This window comes from Dromiciops gliroides, chromosome 1, assembly GCF_019393635.1.
Source record: "Dromiciops gliroides isolate mDroGli1 chromosome 1, mDroGli1.pri, whole genome shotgun sequence".
In the NCBI taxonomy this organism is placed as follows: Eukaryota; Metazoa; Chordata; class Mammalia; order Microbiotheria; family Microbiotheriidae; genus Dromiciops; species Dromiciops gliroides.
In genome coordinates, this window is record NC_057861.1 from 393,807,487 (window position 1) to 393,813,862 (window position 6,376).

Genomic DNA, 6,376 nt, shown 5'->3' on the forward strand with positions numbered 1-6,376 from the left:
TTCCTTACTATTTACTAGCTTTGTGACTGTGGACAAGTCATGGAACCTCTCTGGGCTTTGATTTCCTCATCCATAAAATGAAGCAGTTGAATTATGTGGTCTCTAAGAGATGGATGATGATAAATTAGCAGTACAAAAAGAGCCATATATTTATACAGATCACCAGTGTTGATTTGCTTTGCTTGATTTTAGTCAGTGTGTAGTGATATAGAAGCAAAAAAAGAAAGAAGGACATGAAGGGGAAAAAGAAGGAAAAAGAAAGAAAGAAAGGAAGGAAGGAAGGAAGGAAGGAAGGAAGGAAGGAAGGAAGGAAGGAAGGAAGGAAGGAAGGAAGGAAGGAAGGAAGGAAGGAAGGAAGGAAGGAAGGAAGGAAGGAAGGAAGGAAGGAAGGAAGAAGGAAGGAAGGAAGAAGGAAGGAAGGAAGGAAGAAGGAAAGGAGAGAGAAGTGAGGAAGGGAAGGAGGGTGGGAAGGAAGGAAGGAAGGAAAGAAAGAAGGAAGGAAGAAAAGGAAGGAAGGACAGTGAAGACTTATAGGTCATAAATAAGGTGCTTTTATTTTAAGCTATGCTATACTTTATGTCTCCAACAGACCTGGGTGCTCTATTTGTCCATGGTGTAATTTGCCAAGAATAATGCCTTACATGTTTCCTTGGGGACAACCCTATTTCAAAAAACCTATTCTTTCATACATGCTTATACTTATCATATGTATGTGTTGGATCCCAGGTGTAAAGAATTAATTGTTATTTGAGGTTTTTATGCCTCGGCGTGCACTGGCCTGGGGCTCCACAAACCGCACGATGCTCCACCCACTGGTTGTAGCTGCTGCCAGGCCTCTGGCACCTCACATCATCACCACTCCCCCAAGCCTACCTAGGCCTGGCAAAATTATAATGATTGGAGGCCTAATGAGGGCAGTCATGTGACTGTCAGAGCGGCCATCCCATTGGCTGGGGCTGTGTGGGGGTGTTTCTAGGTTTGGGGGAGGAGAATTGGGCATTCTAAGTGGAAGCTGGAAAGCGACAGGTGTTCTGCTGCGTATTTTCAGCTGATTCCTGGGCGGTGGTATTTTTTCAGGTATTATAATTTCCCTTTCCCCATTTTATTTCCTTTCCCTTGATCCTACTGATCCTCTTTGTGTCTTTTTTTAAAGTTCGTTCTTGTTAAAATACATCTTGTTCTGTTTTGAGGGAGGCTGCCGGTCTCCTTCCTTGCCCCAATATTGCGGCGAGTCGCTTAGCTAGCACTCCCCAATTAAAAATTGGTCCCCACACAGGAGAGGCCTGGGGGAGTAAGTTTCCCCATGAGCCAAGATTAAAGAAATATTGAAGATGGATGATGGAACAGCCAGTATTAGAAAAAAATTAAGATTTATTATAAGTAACTCACACTTGAGTAACAGATGCCCCTGATGGCAGGTGGACAACAAATGGATGGATCCTGATCTCCCATACTATCCCACCCTAAGGGCACTCCTCTTATAGGGATGTGCAAACAAGGCATGAAGGAGAGAGGCCAGGTGTACATATATATTTCCCCAGGAAACTATTGATAAGAAAGTCTCCCAAACCATCAAGGACCAGATAACAATATGGTAGTGTGCCTGAAAGATGTACATGCACACATACCTCCCCTTACATAATGGGGTGGATGGGAGGTCAGATTTCCTTGTGTGACTCAGCCATACAGCTAAAGTCATAGTACCCCACAGTGTGTCCCAAAAATAAAGCAGATGTATACTGTGGCAGCATGGGACAAGGGTCTTGGTCAGATTCCAAAAGGTGTAAGAGATCTTGAAGTATAGAAGACAAACAGATCAGGCTTAATTATAGGAGCCAAGAGGCATATCTGGTTCAAATAGCTTGGTCGACATTTCAGGACTTATCCAACTGGTGGTAGAGACTATCCCTGATCCTTAAATTTGCCAGTCTTGCAATGTACACTAACCAAGTGTCTGTCTCAAACTTATACAATTTATCCTACCTTCCTCAGTCTTTACATCCTCTGACTAGCAGAACTTTTTTATTTTTATTTTTTTACAAATAATAGCTCAGTGTCTTGCCTCTGGTTCATGTATATAATAGGGTGTATTGTCAAAGAGATAGTGAACAATAAAAAGGAAAGATGGCCTTATATTATTTATCAGAAGGGAGATCAATTGGAAGAATGAACATATTAAGAGTATGGAACATATTAACACTTGGTGGTTAATTGGCAAATTCTATTACAGGCATTCAAGGAAGTTCCAAGCACCCCTGCCCAACATAGCAAGTTGGGTGAAGTGAAACAAGGAGGAATACTGTCATTGATAGAAAGAAGGCTGTTGGCCATGATACTAATTCAATACATTGGGGCTTAATCTAGTCTTGGAAAACTAATTGCTAGCCCATTTCATGGGCACAAGATGCCCCAATACAGTATATGAAGTATAGAAGGAAAGGTCCTTCCATCCACTCTATATCTTATATATACCTAATTATTCACATGTTGTCAATTAGAATGTAACTCTTTGAGGTAGGTAGATAGATAGATAGACAGACAGACAGATAGACAGATGATGGATGGATGGATAGATAGATACTTGATAGAGCATTTATTTTGTGCTAGGCACTATACTATGCACTAGGGATACAAATAAAAGCCAGTAAGATTGTCTCTTCCCCTCAAGGAGCTTACATTTTAATAGGGAAAGACAATACAAAACTCTGCACTTTTTCCCCCACACATTTAACACACACACACTTTTCAGTTTCCTGTTATGGCATGAAAATATCAGCACTTTGAGGACAGGAACTCTTTATTTTTCTGCTTGTATTCCCAGCAATAAGCCCAGTGCTTAGCACATACTAAGTGCTTAATAAATGCTTGTTGACTTGACTTGGCTATGAAGCCAGGCTTAGGATGAGATGAGATGAGGCAAAAGTTCATTTATCAGAGCATGATTTTTCTGGGACAAATTTCAAGTTTCCAGTGTAAGGAAGATGAGAATGTTAGAGTTCAGGTAGCATGAAATAGAGATAGCATATAATGATTTAAGAATAAATGCTCATTGATTGATTAATTGAATAAGTTTTAATCTGTTAGCATGCTATATAGAACATGGTCCCAAAGCCTGGAGATTGGTTTAATTAAGAGTTGAAGCAGAAATTCAGTCCATGAATTTTGGCATCTTTATTCTTTGTAAGAAACCACAGTCACCTATTCAGGGAAGAATTTTTCAGAAGGCTAGTCAAGGCTATAAAAAGCTGGTTCTTATTTCCATGAGAATAGTCCCAAAATTAGCCATGGAATAAATCTATTTCTTCATTCTCTTCCTCTATCTTTTGTCCCCCACCCCACCCCCAATCAAGTATGATACTAAAAAAAACAACGCCCAAAGTATACATATAAGCATGAAAGTAACAAAAAACATCTTGTTCTCCAATGCTGGAGTCCTTAAAAAATGAGAGAGCCTCTCCAACATTCTTTAGAAAAAGAACTTTCCCTGTATAAAAAAGGAAAGTGGGAAGCCATCTTTGGACTAATTACACACATACCTCACACCAATCTGAGGCAGAGGTGGGCTGCCACACTACCACTCCTGTCTGGCTATTGACTTGGAGAAATATCATCACCAATTCATCCCTACAGAATATCCTTTAATAAATCTTATTTGGACATGTAAGTTTTGTCGATAGGTTTTTTTGTCTTCCCCACCCCCAATTCCCAATTCAGTGCTTATGATTGAAGACATAATCACTCATTTGGAGAGAACTTTGCTAATAAATATAGAAATTGAAATGAGTGAAATTGATCAAGTATTATTTTAAAACTTTTAGAATTCACATGATTAGCTTCCATTCAAAATGTTTCAGTGTATACCCCTAATTTATTCAACCAAATGACCAAGTAAAACATTGATCCTTAGACGCAAGGATTAGTTCAGAGAGAGTGAGCAATGGACCCATCTGACAATCAGCACTGGTATACTCATTCTTTACAAGTTCTCTTTGCCAATCCTTATCATAGCAAGCTTATGGTTATTTCAGAACCTGTAGCTCCAAAATTTGGAGAGCAGGATTCAGTACACTGAGAAAATCTCCCCCTACAGAGTCTAACGATTTGTCCTTTGGTCCTGGTATATGAGTTCTGTGTGTCCTAACCTAGGGCTAAGGCAGCTGCCACTAATCAATGTAGGGATTACTATCATCTGTCAACAGAGGAAGGCAAGGGCTCCATTTATAAGAAAGCTGAGGAAGAAGAGATCTCTTGGAGGTTGGGAAGGCTTTCTGGTAGAGCTGGGCTGTGAAGAAAGAGAAAGATTTTAAGAAGAGGGATTTGATACAATACCTGGTGCTTAACCTGGAGGTGGTATTATATAATAATAATTCCAGAGGTATGCTGATAAATGTTTAATAATTGTCTCTCCAAAAAAAAAGCATGTATTAACATACTTTTAAGTTTAATCTGAATTTTTAACATTTTCTCCATCACTTTCTTAAGTCTAGACAATTAGCAAAACAATAAATTGAGCCTTGATTTGTAGCATTTGCCAATTTCCTGTACGTAAATGCTCAATGTTAATTTTTTTTTTTTGCGGGGCAGTGGGGGTTAAGTGACTTGCCCAGGGTCACACAGCTAGTAAGTGTCTGAGGCCGGATTTGAACTCAGGTACTCCTGAATCCAGGGCCGGTGCTTTATCCACTGCACCACCTAGCCGCCCCCTCAATGTTAAATTGAAAATTTAACAATTGGTTTTTAGGAGTGGGTTGGAGCTAGGGATTAAAAAAACTAAACAACAACAACAACAAAATGTATCTTAAAGTACTTTTTAAAAGGGAAATGAACAAAGGGAATACTTTTAGATTTAAAAGTTTAAATTATGAATCAAAATGAGGTCTAAAAATTATGGATTGAAGGTTTTGTAAAGACTATCTAAAGTATCAAATAATTTTAATTCCTAAACACTGAGGGCAAGGAGAATACAAATGGAAGAGGTACAAAACTGGATTAAAAACTAACAGCAAAGGGGCAGCTAATGTGGCACAGTGGATAGAGCACTGTCCCTGGAGTCAGGAGGACCTGAGTTCAAATTCGACCTCAGACACTTAACACTTACTGGCTGTGTGACCCTGGGCAAATCATTTAACTCCAATTGCCTCACCAAAAAACAAACAAAACAAAAAAAACTAACAGCATGGGGGAAAGATGGCAGCAGAGTGAAGTGGGCTGGGGCCAGACTCAGGCTCTGGGTTGGGGTAAGAGGTGGGAGCTGGCGGGGGTGGCCTGCTTGTTCTGGCTGTTGCTTCTGCACGGGTTAGCGGCCCGCAGCTCCGCTCTGTACTTCCACATCAGGGAGACAGACAAGAAATGCTTCATTGAGGAGATCCCGGAGGAGACCATGGTCATAGGGAATTACCAGACCCAGCTGTATGACAAGCAGCAGGAGGAGTACTAGCCCGCCAATCCGGGCCTGTGTATGTTCTTGGAAGTTAAGGACCCGTATGACAAGGTTATTCTTTCTAGGCAATATGGCTCAGAAGGCTGATTCACTTTCACTTCTTACACTCCTGGGGAGCACAAGATCGGCCTGTACTCCAATTCCACCAAGGTTTCTCTCTTTGCTTGGAGGCATGCTGAGGGTTCACCTGGACATTCAGGTCCTTGAACACGCCAACGACTATGCAGAGATTGTTGCCAAAGACAGGCTGAGTGAGTGGCAGCTGCCAGTTTGGCAGCTCATGGAGCAAGTAGAACAGATGCAGAAGGAGCAGAATTACCAGAGGTGGCAGGAAGAGCAGTTTCTCCAGACCAGTGAGAGCACTAATCAGCGAGTTCTGTGGTGGTCCATTGTCCAGACTCTTATCCTTGTGGCCATTGGTGTCTGGTAGATGAGGCACCTCAAGAGCTTCTTTGAAGCCAAGAAGCAGGTGTGAAGGGCCAGGGACACAGCGGCAAGTGGAGTTTCTTCCCAGAATGCAGGACTCATGGGACTCTTTGGCTTATCCTGCCCCTACATCCAGCCACAGCTGATGCCCCTCTCAGCTGGCTCTCATGGGAAGTGGAAAGCCAGGGACATTTTCCTGCCTTCCAGGGAAGGCTCCCTTGTTCCCACACAAGATGGAGGGGCTTGGAGATCAGTTTCTTTCTGTCAATGTGTAATGATTAGAATGACGCCACCTGCTGGAGAGCTACTGTAGGAAAGCTCCACCATGAGGAGAAGGCTTCTGAGGACAAGCCATGTGGTCAAGGTCCTTAGCGTCAGGAAGTGACGTTAGCTCGTGGGTACTATCTATCAAGGCTACCAGCCAATCAACTTGAGGAGCCTCCCATTTCTGGGAGGAGGACACAAAGTAGGAAGTGGACACTGGCAGAGGGCTTTCTCCTCTTTTGGTTC

At 41.9% G+C, this 6,376-nt stretch overlaps 1 pseudogene; it reads left to right on the forward strand.

The window, feature by feature from the left end:
* The first annotated feature begins 800 nt into the window (after positions 1-800).
* Positions 801-5,915, forward strand: LOC122749687 (annotated as a pseudogene).
* Positions 5,916-6,376: the final 461 nt, after the last annotated feature.